Source organism: Geotrypetes seraphini, chromosome 3 (assembly GCF_902459505.1).
Source record: "Geotrypetes seraphini chromosome 3, aGeoSer1.1, whole genome shotgun sequence".
Taxonomy (NCBI): domain Eukaryota; kingdom Metazoa; phylum Chordata; class Amphibia; order Gymnophiona; family Dermophiidae; genus Geotrypetes; species Geotrypetes seraphini.
Window position 1 is genome coordinate 401,967,395 of NC_047086.1, and position 15,748 is coordinate 401,983,142.

The 15,748-nt window shown below is 48.7% G+C and overlaps 1 protein-coding gene across 4 annotated transcripts in view; it reads left to right on the plus strand.

Annotated features, from left to right (window-relative positions):
* MDGA1 (MAM domain containing glycosylphosphatidylinositol anchor 1) overlaps positions 1-15,748 on the plus strand; it is a 629,079-nt gene that overhangs the window by 477,875 nt on the left and 135,456 nt on the right. The window lies entirely within an intron of this gene.

The window sequence follows — 15,748 nt, forward strand, 5'->3', positions numbered from 1 at the left end:
TGCTATTCTTTGAGATTCTACGTAGAATGTTGCTACTCTTTGGGTTTTGGCCAGGTACTAGTGACCTGGATTGGCCACCATGAGAACGGGCTACTGAGCTTGATGGACCATTGGTCTGACCCAGTGAGGCTATTCTTTTGTTCTCTTTTTGTGGCTGCTCCCAAATTCCTCCCTCCTTTGGCTGGATGGTGTCCTCTGGTCCTTGCACTGCCACATTCTGCTGATTCACTTTCTTTGGGCTCTGTCCACAAGGGTGGGTTAGTCTGTCATTCAATGAAAAGCTCTTATTTTGTTCTGTCCCACAAAGTGAATTTAAGCAGAGCAGCATACATCCGTGAGACTTCCTAATACAGTGTTTTTCAACCTTTTTACATTCGTTCAGCAAAGAGTAGAAGGGGGAAGATGTAAATGAAAGCAGGTCTTTGTAGGGTTGCCATATGGCTCCAGAAAAAGAAGGATGGATTGAGACATTTGGGTTTTACTGCCATTGCTTTCAGTGGAAGTAAAACCCAGACGTCTCAATCCATCCTCTTTTTTCCTGGAGCCATATGATAATCCTAGGTTTTTGGAAAAGGAGGTGCGGGCCTGGCAATCCTATTCCCCTTCCACACATGAAGGTGGTTCAAGCACCATATTCCTCTTCACAATTTCCAAGGGGTTAGGAGCAGTTTTCGAATCTGTACCATCTGCTCAGTTGGGAGTTGCTTTTCCTCCTGTCCACAGTTCATGGACTCACTTTCTCTTCTCTAGAAACGATTATTTATTTATTCATATTTATATCCATCCTCCCCAGGAGCCCAGAACGGGATACAAGGATACATACACAGAGTTTTCAGGAAGAGAGATACATACTCTACGGAGTCAATAACATTCCACAGGATCAAAACACAAAGCTGTAGAATCAATAACTTACAGCTTATAGAGCATATGACTAAGAACACATGCTTTACAGAATCTAAGAAAATAAATAATTAGTAATAGGTAACCACTTTTCATCCTATCCAGAAGCTTGGGAGGTGCTTCCCTTCTCATGAATGGGACTGGATGTAGAGCTAGGGTTACTAAATGGCTCAAGAAAAAGGAGGGTGGATTGAGACATCCGGGTTTTACTTCCATTGCTTTCAGTGGAAGAATCCGTCCTCCTTCTGTCACAACTCAGGGTGCCACTTCCTGTTATTCACAAGGGTTCAAAACTACAGTCCCTCCCATGGCTGCAACCTACTTTCTTTTCTGCCCACAGGACAGAAAACTGCTTTCCTATACTGTACATGTATGGGTGAGAGTAGGGTTACCCATGGTCCTATCCCCAGGCCCACCCTTCTGCTCGTCCGAGTCACGCCCTATTCTGCCCCCAGGCCCACCCCACTCAACCTGTTCACTTGTCGGGAGGGCATCTGCGCATGCGCTGGTGTGACACAATGAAGTGACACGCATGCAAGCATGCATGTGATGTCACCGCATTGTATCCACGCATGTTGTCGCACTCTCGGTACTGGGTCCTCAGTCAGTGAACTCTCAGGCCTTGAGCATGCGCACATGCTCAAGGCCCAGCACAGGAGGCAGATCTTCGGGCACCAACAGGACATGCTGGTTCTGGTGCCGGTGCGGAGGCTACACTGAAGTAAGAAGAGGGTTCGGGTGGGTTGGGGGCCTCAGGTCGCGGCAGCGGCGGGGGGGGGGGCGCTCGCAAATCGTTGCGCGCTCGGTTTCCGAGGCGCCAATTTTGCGAATGTTTTGCTCATCTTGCAAAACACTCGCAAACCGGTGCACTCGTAAACCAAGATACCACTGTATATGCAAAATAAGGAAAAACCAACTCAAACAGTTCACTTATTCTGGCTTTCAGCCCTGCAGTCCTGCTGACTGCCAGGTCTGCACAAGGCTGGCCACACCCTTGTTTCAAGCAAAAAGAAAAACACAGTCCTGCAAAAATTAACTTGTCCTAGTAAAGCACACTGTGCCGGCCTAAGTTTAATCAGGCTTTCCCCCTACCAACCCTAGTAAGTTGGTGGGGGTGGGGAATTGTTGAATCCACTCTTCAATAACAGCCTAATAGGCACCTGCAATTCCAACCCAGTGGATCTTGTGTGGATTCTGCCCCTCAATCCCCACTGTGTCTATCAGTGGCTTTAACTTTTCAAAACAGGAGAGAAAAAAAAAACACAGTCCAAAGTCCTTTTCAGGCAGGGCAGCCTTTCCCTGTAATGTGCTTTTAAATTCTCCCATTCTCCCAGCAAACGTACAGTTCCTTTTCCAATAACATAGTACAGTTGAAAGCATAAAAGAGCAAACTTAACTCTCATCCATTCTGTCCTCAACAGGTTCCAATGAAATGTCCATGGCTTCCTCCGGCCTCAGGCAGTCTGGCTGGTTTACCAGTAAGGATTCCTCTGAATCCTGCATCTCCACTTCATTTCCCTGCCTAACCTCTGGAGCACCTAACCATTCGTCTGCTTCCTCTGGTGGCTCTCCCTGACTTGCACTGCTCCACCTGTCTTGCTCTGTGAGAGCCATGCCCCAGCCTGTGTGGGGAAAGGGCAGGTTTCAGCTTTCCCTAAGCTTTCTCCTGCTCTTCAATTAACCTAAGCAGTTGTGTGCCTAAAGGGTTTAGAGCCTGTTTTCAAAGCTGAGTCTTTCCAGAGCCTGGTCTAGGTTTAAAGGAGTGCTTGTCCTCATTCTGTTCCAACTCCTCCCAGGGATCCTGCTCTTGGGAAACCTCCCCAGAATCAGAGTGCTGCTAAACTAAACTAAACTAAACTAAACTAAACCTTAGGTTTGTATACCGCACCATCTCCGCATGCGCAGCGCTCGGCATGGTTTACAGAGGTTGAGAGGAAAGGAACTACAAAGAAGGGATATAGGAGAGGGACTGAGAAGATAGAGAGGGACAGGGTACTAGAGAACGGGAGGTGATTAGATTTTTGAGAAGAGCCAAGTTTTCAAGTGTTTACGGAAGGATTGGAAGGAGCTATAATTTCTGAGCGGGGATGAGAAGTTGTTCCAGAGTTCTGTGGTTCTAAAGGGGAGGGATGTTCCAAGTTTTCCTGCGCGAGATATACCTTTTATAGATGGGAAAGATAGTTTCAGTTTTTGGGAGGGTCTTGAAGAGAGCGGGTTTGAGGAATTCCAGAAGAGTGGGATAACGGGAGGAAGGACGCCATGTAGAATCTTGAAGGCTATGCAGGCACATTTATAGAGGACTCTGGAGTATACTGGGAGCCAGTGAAGCTTGGAGAGGAGTGGGGAAACGTGATCGAACTTGCCTTTTGCGAAAATAAGCTTGGCCGCGGCGTTCTGAATTAGCTGAAGTCTATGGAGGTTTTTCTTAGTTAGGCTTATATAGATGGAGTTGCAGTAGTCCAGTCTAGAGAGGATGGTGGATTGAACGAGGATGGCGAAATGAGAATGATGAAAGCAAGATCTTACTTTCCTCAACATGTGGAGGCTAAAGAAGCATTTTTTTACCAGGGAGTTGAGGTGATCGTTGAAGGAGAGAGAGGAGTCCAAGATGATGCCTAGGACTTTGCTTGAGAACTCAAGCTGAAGAGTGGGGCCGGAAGGTAGAGGGATGGAGGTGGGTAAATGATCTGAAATTGGGCCGAGCCAAAGTAGTTTGGTTTTGGACTCATTCAGTTTCATTTGTACAGATTGGGCCCAGGATTGGAGGTTCGTAATACATGTGGAGATGTTCTCAGCGAGGTTAGAGAGGTTCGAGTCGGTTTCGAGGAGGATGAGGATGTCATCAGCGTAGGAGTAGAGAGTTTCTAGGGGGGATAGATGAATGAGTTTCAGAGAGGACATGTAGATGTTGAAAAGGATAGGGGAGAGGGGTGAGCCTTGCGGGACTCCACATTTTGGCTTCCAGGCGGGGGATGAGGTACCGTTTGTGTAAACGGTGTAGGAGCGGAAGCGTAGGAATTTCGAGAACCAATCAAGGACTGTGGAGCTTATGCCTATTTCGGAGAGTTGGAAGATTAGGATGTCGTGGTGAACGACATCGAAGGCTGCGGAGAGGTCGAATTGAAGAAGAACAGCGAATTTGTTGCGAGAATGGAGTTGTTGCACCTTAGAGATTAGTGAGGCCAAGAGGGATTCGGTGATGAAGTTGGGTCTGAAGCCGAATTGGTGGGGGTAGGAGGATAGAGAATCGTTCTAGGTAGGATGAAAGTTGGGTGGATATGATGGATTCTAATAACTTGGTTAGGAGAGGGATATTTGCTATAGGACGGTAGTTAGATGGAATGGAAGGATCAAGGTCGGCCTTTTTCAGTAGAGGGGACAATGAAATGTGTCCCATGTCGGGGGAGAAAAGGCCCGATGTTAGGGCAGAGTTTATAAGGTCGGTGAGGGAAGCAATGGCCTGTGTAGGGATATTCTCGAATAGATAGGAGGGGAAAGGATCCAAAATGCACTTGCAAGTTTTTAGTTTGAGGCAGAGTTTGGAGACTTGCGGTTCAGAGACAAGCTCGAAGGCGGTCCAGGATCTGTCGGCAGGAATGGGGGTGGATACAGGTAAGATAGGGTTGAGATCAATAGAGGTCAGGGAATTGTAGGAGACTGTGGGAGGGAAGGAGCATCTTAGAGTGGTAACCTTTTCATTAAAGAAATTTGCAAGGGCATCGGCTGATAGAGATGGTTGAAGCAAAGGTGGGTCTTTTTTTGTAGTTAGGGAGCGCCAGATGTTGAACAGCACACTGATCTGGTTGTTGGATCTAGAGATCTTGTCTCCAAAGAAGTTTTTCCTGGCTTTTTTTAATGTTGAATTGTAAAATTGTTTATCAGAGGGGGATTTAGATTTTTTCCATTTGCGCTCCAAAGCGCGACATTTCTGTTTCAATTCTCTGTGAAAAGGTAGGTACCAGGGGGCCTTTCGGGGGTAGGAGATGGTTTTGGTGGTTAATGGAGCAAGGGAGTGGTAAGTGGACTCAGAGAGGGCGGTCCAGTTGTGCCAATGTGATTCAGGGTCTGTAGGTCTAGGGTTGGAGGAGAGTTTGTTGAGGAGTTTGGACCAGAACAGATTGCTCGAGGTTTTTTTGCTGAAGGTTATGGAATGAGAGGAGTGGGGTGGGGAGTCAAGATGTGACATGAAGACGGGGAGACAGGTAGTCCTTAAGAAGTGATCTGACCAAGGGACTTGTTCCCAGCGAGTGTCGTCGGTTGAGGTTTTGAAGGCGGTAAGATCAATGAAGGTGGTGAAGTCTAGAGTATGCCCTTTTTCGTGGGTTGGGGATGGGGTGGGTGAGGGAAAACCTAGAGAGGTAAGGAAGTTGTTGAATTCGGATGTATCATTGTTATTTGTGTCGTCGAGGTGGAGATTGATATCACCAACAATCAGAAGTCTTTGGAATTTAAGGAAGGCATTTGTTATGGTCTCATAAACGAGATTGGAAGATTTGGTCCAAGGGGTGGGTGGTCGGTATAGTATTAGGATGCCCAATGGGTGGGTGCGGAGTTCGTCATTGACCGAGGCAAGCAAATATTCTAGAGAAGCATGGGTGCCCGTCTCAAGGAGCTGGACGTCGAAGAAAGATTTGTAGAGGAGTGCCAGACCACCTCCTTTCGGTTGGGTCTGGGGGAGAAGAGGCCTTGGTAACCATGGGGGAGGAATTCATTTTGTGTGAATAGGTCGTGTTTGGCGATCCATGATTCTGTGATGCACAGGAATCCAGGGTTGAGCTCGTCTAGAAGGTCTTTCAAGATTTGGGTCTTATTGCATGCGGATCTGGCGTTGCAGTAAAGTGTCGGGACTGGGGTGAGAGAGTCCGGGACAGTGTTGGGAAGATTGGCAGGGGGCAGGGGCTTTAGAGAATCTTGGTTGACTTTTCGGGGGGTTTTCTTGGGAGGGGAATTTCTGGTGCGTATCAGTGTGAGGATTCTGAGACCGGGGCAGATGGTATTGGTGTTGGCGGGGTCGAGTAGGTTGGGGGAGGGAGGTTTCAGACAGAGGGAAGGATAGAGAGGTGAGCAGAGTAGGAGGAGAAGGATCCAGAAGGATGGATTCATGGCGGGGTGGTTGGTGTGTGAGAGTCTGCAGCAAGGGGGTGTAGGGTTGGTTGAGGAAGGAGCAGGGGAACTTAAATTAAGCTGGCTAAGTACGGGGCCGAGAGAAGGGAGGAGAGACTTTTTTTTTTTAGGACTAAAGGGGGGCTATATCAGTGAGGACAATTAGCGGCTAAGCGCTTTCCATGTGGTGCCTAGAGCGGAGAGACTTGGGGCAGTAAATGGGTAACAGGGGGATTGCACGATTAAGGTATGTGTGTAGCCCAGGATGTGCTAGGGGAAACGGGGCAACCGAAAAGTGAGAGACTGGTAAAAAAACCTTTGGCAGAGAGTACAGTTTGGAGCAGAACTGAGCAAAAAAAAACAGAAAAAGTTTAGCATCAAAACATGAGCAAATACAATAGTAAAATATGGTGCAGAAACAGGGGTATAAACAGTGGTAAACTTTGACAACGGGCAGAGTCCGGGTTGGGTAAGGGGAGCTGAGAGTCTGGAGGCCCTCAGTGGACCTTTATAGGCCGAGGAGGGGGGAGGGCGGTGAGGTGAGGTGAGGTGAGGCAGAGAGGAGCCCAAGTTGCAGGGGCTTCGGCAGCTCTTGGGTGGGCTGTGGGGGCAGAGTTTCTATTGAAGAGCAGGTCCGCACACTCCTGCAAGAGTGGCGTCGGGTGGAGAAAGGAGGAACAAGATGGAGGAAGCTTCCTCCTTCCTCTGCCTTGAAGTCGCTGGAGCGGAGAGAAAGCTTTCGGCGGCCCACAGTGGGCTGAAGAGGAGCCGGGACACGCTGGCCTTTAGCAGCCCTCGGATGGGCTGGAGAAGAGCAGGCTAGCAAGTCAGCAGGGCAGGGCAGATCCCTCCTGCACGAGTGGCGTCGGGCGGAGGAAGGAGGGACAAGATGGAAGAAGCTTCCTCCTTCCTCTGCCTTGAAGTCGCTGGAGCGGAGAGAAAGCTTTCGGCGGCCCGCAGTGGGCTGAAGAGGAGCCGGGACACGCTGGCCTTTAGCAGCCCTCGGATGGGCTGGAGAAGAGCAGGCTAGCAAGTCAGCAGGGCAGGGCAGATCCCTCCTGCACGAGTGGCGTCGGGCGGAGGAAGGAGGGACAAGATGGAAGAAGCTTCCTCCTTCCTCTGCCTTGAAGTCGCTGGAGCGGAGAGAAAGCTTTCGGCGGCCCACAGTGGGTTGAAGAGGAGCCGGGACACGCTGGCCTTTAGCAGCCCTCGGATGGGCTGGAGAAGAGCAGGCTAGCAAGTCAGCAGGGCAGGGCAGATCCCTCCTGCACGAGTGGCGTTGGGCGGAGGAAGGAGGGACAAGATGGAGGAAGCTTCCTCCTTCCTCTGCCTTGAAGTCTCTGGAGCGGAGACAAAGCTTTCGGCGGCCCGCAGTGGGCTGAAGAGGAGCCGGGACACGCTGGCCTTTAGCAGCCCTCGGATGGGCTGGAGAAGAGCAGGCTAGCAAGTCAGCAGGGCAGGGCAGATCCCTCCTGCACGAGTGGCGTTGGGCGGAGGAAGGAGGGACAAGATGGAGGAAGCTTCCTCCTTCCTCTGCCTTGAAGTCGCTGGAGCGGAGAAAAAGCTTTCGGCGGCCCGCAGTGGGCTGAAGAGGAGCCGGGACACGCTGGCCTTTAGCAGCCCTCGGATGGGCTGGAGAAGAGCAGGCTAGCAAGTCAGCAGGGCAGGGCAGATCCCTCCTGCACGAGTGGCGTCGGGCAGAGGAAGGAGGGACCATCTCACAAGGGCTTGAATGGTGCCCCCATGCTGCTCCATGCTAATTGGAGAACTGCCGCACTGATCGGCTCTCTTAAGCTTCAGGGCTAAGTTCCTCTGCTTTCTAGCTGGAACAAGGCTAGCTGTAGTGCTGGGCTTGTGACAATGTGCAGATTCCGCCCCGACATCACGCCTAGCTAGGGTTACCATATAACTCCAGAAAAAGGAGGATGCATGGAGACATCCGGATTTTACTTCCATGGAAGTAAAACCCGGATGACTCCATGCATCCTTCTTTTTCTGGAGCCATATGGTAACCCTACTCCTAAGTGAAAGCTTTTCAAAACCCGGACAAAATGCCGGGTTTTGAAAAGCCGTCCAGGTAAATCCGGATGTCTGGTGAGAGACCAGGAGCCACTTTCACTCCAAGCTGCATCCCAGTCAGTGGCAGTGCCATGGGCCAGGGAGAAGAGAGCTGAAGGCTTTCAACATTCACACTGTCCAATGCTCACCCATTTAAACACTGGGCTCATCAGAGAAATCAGTCCAGGCTATAGCGTTGCATGCCCTCAGGGCTGGAAATCGCTTTTGTTCCAGTGCGTAAACTGGTGCATGCTTGATCACTTGTGGACCGAGTTGCCAGGCAGGAAATAGTGATTGCCATAGCAACTCAACACCTGGGATTTCAGCAGCCCTAATCTAGGCCCATTGTTTATAGTACCGGTTGTAGCTTTGAATCATCTGTTGCTGAGAAGATCTGAATATTTTTGCAGTTATTATTTTCCTGCAGTGCGGCTGCAGTTTGTTAGCTGAGAAAGTTCCTCTGGTAGGAAGAGTGAGTGATGCATCTCTCCAGTAAAAGGATTCTCTCATTAAAATGTGGCCCAGACTGGTTGATGTCAGAGACGGGTTGCTGGGCCCGATGGCCAGTTGATCTGGTGCAGCCCAGCACTCCTTATGTCCTTGCTACCACCCTTTTCACTAAGACCACACTTCTCGGAACTGCAATGTGGAGCGTATTCCAATTGAGAGGCGATTCCTCGCACAGTCTGTGCTTGGGAACCAGGAAGAGACGCTGCACCAAAAAAAAACAAAAAACCAGGTCCATTAACTTGGATGTTCCCAAATGTTGGGACATCACACATCAGAGGGGGCCTATAAATCTCAAAGTGGAGTCACAAGGTGAAGCTCCATCATGATCGCTCATCCAGGAGATTCAACGAGCGTGCTGCCTCGGAGTTAATGCAAACGTGAAGCATCTGTCATGCCACAGAAACAAGTTACAGCATTGAATCTTGCTTTATTCATCAACAGTCCAGAATGCAATCCTTACTCAAATAACTTCTTTGCACACAAGTCCTCCAAGCTTAAACCCCCATCTCCTTTCCTTCCAGCCAGACCCCCCTTTCCCCTTTTGGGGACCACAGCAGGCTGAGCTCTAGCCTTCTATATCTCTCAGTCCCAAGCGCAGTCTATATGATTCAAACAAAGCAAACTCTTAAGAGCTTCTGCCTTCCCCCCCCCCAACCACTGTTGAGGTAAACCAAAAAGTATGAATCCAGTGCTTTAAGACTGGTTGTCTTCCTCAGCCATAGGACAACCAGTTTTGGCAGTGAGTGGGTGACCCTCCCTCCTCCCCCTGACACACACACTTGCAGCAGAAGCTACTTTCTTTGCTAACTGTCCCCCCCCCAAGTCCACAGAGCAGAAAAAAATCTACAAAGCTGGGGGGGGGGGGGGAAGTTCCAAAGTAACCTTTCCCTTTGCAAGAGCAGTCGGTCCCTATTCCATGAATTCCACAAAGCAGGCGTTCTGCCCAGGGTTTGGGGGGTGGGGGGGGGGGAAGCCTCTTTGGTAATTCCATGGGTTCAACTGCTGTTCTGGGGTCGTTACTAGACTACACCCACCCCCACCATCCCTAATGGAATCTAACCCATACCCACCTGTACCTGCTAAGAATCATTCCATCCCCACAATGGATCTCCTCCATCCCCACAGGCGTCCAGCCAGTCTCTAGTGGTTGTTGGTGTTAGGTGCCACTGACTCGTGCTCAAGTCCTAGCAACTTGATGAATTGAGGATCTACAGCAAAAAGAAACTGTGCTAGTCCCAAAAGGTCCTCCGGCATCATCCCCATGGTGGTTTTCAATGTGTCTAGCCATCTTGATTGCAGGTCGCCCTCTTCGCCTGGTTCCTTCGATCTTCCAAAACATGATGTCCATCTCCAGTGATCCCTCTCTTCTGATGGTGTGACCAAAATAAGACAGTCTCTAATGGTGAAAGGTCACTTTGGGCAGCCAAAAAAACCTAGAGACTTGAAGAAGGCACAGATGGTTTATTAGCATACGTATGCGACTCCCGAGCTCCAAGCTGGCTTCAGAAGTGCCGAAACCAGGACCATACAGAGATATTTTTACATTCTTCTGGCTATACAACTGAATTCTAGAAAAAACTTTTCACAAGTTACTTTTCTTAACAATCATTGGTGCTAAGCTCCCACTAGCAGGTCATTAACAGGTCACTTATCTAGGCCCTGCAGTCTTTCTGTTGCAAGTCGTTTATGCTGAGATAGCCATAAGAAGTTAGAATGTCCAAGCTAACACCCAGTACAGGCAGGCTAGAACATGAGATAAGTTAGGTCTGCAGCCAAACATAATTCAGCATTTTATTACAGAGAAAACTTAGTTCAACGCTTTAGGAAAACCAGTTCCAGACTCCTTCAATGGTACCCTGCTCCAAATCTGTTGTTCCGAATCCTCTTAAAGGGACAGAGAGCTTTCTTTCTAGCCTTTTAACAACATATTATTCTCTTACCTCCTCTGGTGGGGCTCTCTGGGGTATGTTCTCTCTCATACACTTCTTAAGAGTTATGAAAAACTGCCCCTATTAAAAAATGGCTTTGGAAGTGCTTTTGATGATATCAGTTGTAAATGGGATCCAAAAGGAAACTGTTTAGGATAAGGGAAGGGGGAGGGGGAGCTTCCCATGTTAAGCTGCTCCCTCTCTCTCCCCTGACCACAGTTCTAAGCAGACCTTAACTCCTTGCAGAAGCTGAAGTGGCTGTTGCCTGAATTGATCTACTCATTCTATCATGTTTATGATGTGCTCAATTTCCATAGGAACCTCTGATCAAATTGCATGAGATTTCCTCTCCATGATCTCTTCACCATTCTCCTTGCCCCCCTCCCACCCACCCACCTACCCAACTGAGGGGCTACAGTCACTGGTGCCACATCATCCCTACCCTTGTGTGGTGACATAGATCTGTAACCAGGTTTGGAAACCTCAGAATTACGACCAAAGGGTTGGAATAAAAAAAACCAAACACTTTTATTGTATTTTCAAGGATACAAGCCTGTCTAGCTCGCCGACTGGACAAAAGCAATGTCTCTTTAATTTCCTACAGCCTTAACATAAGAACATAAGAATTGCCGCTGCTGGGTCAGACCAGTGGTCCGCTCACGTGGCGGCCTTCTGATCAAAGACCAGCGCCCTAACTGAGACTAGCCCTACCAGCCTACGTCCTTCCTATGGTTCTGTCCCTGATGGGCTCCACATTAATCATACTCAGGGTTTGCTGTAATCTTCTTCACGGCCCAGTCCCTGACAGGCTCCACATTAATCATACTCAGGCCTGCTTCTAACTTGTCAGAAAATCTGATCAATTTCTTTGACTGGGTGACCAGAGAATTGGATAGAGGATGTGGTGTATTTAGATTTTAATAAAGTCTTTGAAAGTGTTACACACAGGCGTCTAATAATTGAACTAAGTGCCCTCGGGATGGGCCCCAAAGTGATGGGCTGGGTTAGGACTGGTTGAGTGGAAGGCGACAGAGAGTGGTGGTCAACGGAGCTCACTCTGAGGAAAGAGATGTTACAAGCGGTGTGCGCACAGCTCAGCTCTTGGGTCTGTTCTTTTTAATATTTTGTAAGCAATATTGCTGAAGGACTGTCTGGTAAGTTTAGCCTCTTTATGGATGATACCAAAACCTGCAATCGAGTAGATACCCCCCGATGGTGTGGATAGGCTTACCACATTTGTGAAGATAAAAAAAGAGGACACATGACCCCACCCTAGGGTTGCCCGATTTTCCTTTTGGAAAATCTGGACCCCCTCCTAGCCCCTCCCAGTTACGCCCACATCCGCCCTAATCCCGACCCCAAGCCTGCCCTAGCCCCGCCCAGTTACGCCCACATCCACCCTAATCCCGACTCCAAGCCCGCCCTAGCCCTGCCCAGTTACACCCACATCCACCCTAATCTTGACCCCAAGCCCGCCCCAGTCCCGCCCAGTCCCGCCCACCTCCACCCTAATCCCGACCCCAAGCCCGCCCTAGCCCCGCCCAGTTACGCCCACATCCGGCCTAATCTTTACCCATAGCCCCGCCCAGTTACACCCACCTGTGCCGTAATCCCGACCCCAAGCCCCGCCCAGTTATGCCCACATCCGCCCTAATCCCGACCCCAAGCCTGCCATAGCCCCGCCCAGTTATGCACACATCCACCCTAATCCTGACCCCAAGACCGCCCTAGCCCCGCCCAGTTACGCCCAAGCCCGCCATAGCCCCGCCCCTGCTGCTTGCTCTTGTTGGGCAGAGAGGAAGTCCGCGGATGCTACGTGATGACGTCACACGCGCCTTTGCATGATGTCATCAAGTGACGGCCGCTCATGCGTGGACTTCCTACCCGACACAGTTTTTCAAAACCCGGACAAAGTGCTGGGTTTTGAAAAACCATCCAGACCCCCAGACATGTCCTCAAAAGGAGGGCATGTCCAGAGAAATCGGACATCTGGTAACCCTACTTAAGGAGGACAGGAGGTGAGCAGGGGGCCAAACGCTCATGTGATCTGCGGCTATCTGCTGGCTGTTTGTCTCTCCATTGCCACCTTTGTATCTTCTTACCTTTCGCTTATCTTGCCAGCTACTTGATGAGGCTAAAACATCGGAGGTGACCAGTGGAGTGCCGCAGGGTTCGGTCCTGGGTCCACTCCTTTTCAACATATTCATAGGGGATCTGACTCAAGGGCTTCAAGGTAAAATAACACTATTCGCCGATGACGCTAAACTATGTAATATAGTAAGTGAATGCAGTTTACAGAATTATATGGCGCAGGACCTGCTTACATTGGAAAGTTGGTCCTCAACCTGGCAGCTAGGCTTCAATGCTAAGAAATGTAAGGTCATGTACCTCGGAAGCGGAAATCCATGCAGGACGTACTTCTTGAACGGAGAAACTTTAACTAGGACTTCAGCAGAACGAGATTTAGGAGTAATCATCAGTGCAGACATGAAAACTGCCAATCAAGTGGAGAAGGCTTCATCTAAGGCAAGGCAGATATTGGGTTGTATCAATAGAAGTTTCGTCAGCCGAAAGCCTGAAGTCATAATGCCGTTGTACAGGGCCATGGTGAGACCTCATCTGGAGTACTGTGTGCAATTCTGGAGGCCACATTACAGTAAAGATGTGCGCAGAATTGAATCGGTTCAACGGACGGCCACCAGGATGATCTCGGGGCTCAAGGGTCTCTCGTACGAAGAGAGACTGAACAAATTGCAGCTCTACACTCTTGAGGAACGTAGGAAGAGGGGAGACATGATCGAAACATTTAAGTACCTCATGGGACGTGTCGAAGTGGAAGATGATATTTTCTTTCTCAAGGGACCCTCGGCCACAAGAGGGCACCCGCTCAAACTCAGGGGCGGAAAATTTCATGGCGACACCAGAAAGTATTTCTTCACAGAGAGAGTGGTTGATCATTGGAACAAGCTTCCAGTGCAGGTGATCGAGGCAGACAGCGTGCCAGACTTTAAGAATAAATGGGATACCCATGTGGGATCCCTACGAGGGTCAAGATAAGGCTTTTCTGCCGTCATCTTCTATGTTTCTATGGAATTATTCTAAAATTCTCAGCCAGCAGTTAGGCGGGAGTTTTTAACAAGGCAAATGATTTTCTGGTAGAGACGCGTCTTTAAAAAGCATAGGACTGTGATATTTTTCCCCTACTACTACTATTAATTATTTCTATAGGGCTACCAGACATAAGCAGCGATGAACAGAGTCAAAAAGGGGACAGTCCCTGCTCAAAAGAGCTTACAATCTAAACAGACAAGGCAGGTAAACAGGATGCCAGAGTGGGGTATACAGTTAGGAGGGGGGATGGTTAATCTGCTGGCTAGGATGGAGAGCAGCGGAGAATAGGATTACGGATTGAAGGCTAAATCAAAAAGGTGGGTTTTCAGTCTGCTTTTAAACAAAGGAAGGGGCTTGGAGGACAAACTCAGGTAGGTTATTCCAGGCATACTGGGCAGCTAGATGAAAGGAACGAAGTCCGGAATTGGCAGTGGAGGAGAAGGGTACAGATAAAAGCAGCTTATCTGAGCAATGGAGTTGTCAGGGAGCATATAGGGAGAGATACTGAGGGGCTGCGGCATGAGCACGCTGATGGGTTAGTAATAGGAGTTTGAACTGTGTGCGGAGGTGGATAGGAAGCCAGTGAAGTCATTTGAGGAGAAGGGTAAGGTGAGTGTAGCGAGGTTGGCAGTAGATAAGCGCTGCACCGATGGCAGGGGGGGGGGGGAGAGGCAGTTCAGCAGGTGACCTGTTAGAAGCGCATTGCTGTAGTCTAAGCGAGAGGTTACAAGAGTGTGGACGAGGGTCTGGGTAGTGTGCTCAGAGAGGAAGGGGCGATTTTTGGCAATGAAGACATAGAAGCGACGTGCTTTAGCAGTCTGTTGTTTTAGTTTTCCTCTAGGAGAAATAACAGTGGTGTTGCCTTGGTAGCAACCAAGAGTGAGTCGACTGATGTAAAGGGATATTTGTCTCTCAAGGCATGGGGAAGGTGGTTTCCGTGCCTGGCTCTTGTCATATAACTGGCCTTTGGCAGGTTACAGTGACCCATATAGGTGTATGATTAGCTGAAAGGAGGAGGATACTTCTGTACATCCGCTGAAACTTGTTTTAAACTGAGGGTGCTTTGATTTTATTTTTTCCTCCGAGTATTTGACCTGGCTTCCTGTGAGAACAAAAATGGGTAATTTTTGAAATATTTTTTGAAAAAAAAAAAAATACGACCACATCATAGAAGCATACCACGACTCACACTGGCTCCCAATACAAGCAAGAGTACACTTCAAATTCCACTGCCTACTATTTAAAGCTGTAAACGGAGACAGCACAACCTACTGGAACAACCGACTAACTCAATCCGCCTCAACCAGACCCAGGAGAACCCACACACCCACCAACCAAAAATGTCAAACGAAGAAAAATGTACGACAACCTACTGGCCACCAGAGCAGCAAAGCTGGACAAGCAACTCACAAATCTGCTATCCTCGACCACAGACTACAAAACCTTCAAAAAAGAAACAAAATCCCTACTCTTCAAAAAATACATTAAACCAGACCCGCCCCAAGCGTCACCCAAAACACTATCTACATAGCAAATCAAAAAAATATTCAAAACACTCATTAGGCATTTATTAGTAAATTAGAGAATGACGCGGTGACAAAATTCATCACCGTTCCCGTCCCCGCGGATAACCGCGGGAAATAATCCCATGTCATTTTCTATTGTCTATTTCAACCTCAGTCCTTCTACACCAGCATTCTTCAAAGCAAAGCTTGCGGGTCAGTGGTTGTGGCCATTCATACTCTCATTCTTCCCTCTCTCCTTAAAGAATGACATGAAGATGGTTTCCCGCGGTTATCCACGGGGACGGGAACGGTGATGAATTTTGTCACCGTGTCATTCTCTAATTAGTATCTTGACAATTGTCTTGTAATCCATCAAATGTATTTCATAGCATTACATTACATTAGTGATTTCTATTCCGCCAATACTTTGCGGTTCAAGGCGGATTACATAAAAGTTTTCAGAAATTACATAAAAGTTTACAGAAATAGCATAAGAGATGTCATAAGAGTTACATAAGAATTGCCAAAGAGTTGTCGAGATCTTAAGGTGGTAAGTGTTGGTTAAATAGAGGCATTTTAGCATTAGTTGGGTAGTTAGAAGCATATTAGAGTATATTAAGGGTAAAGAGTGGG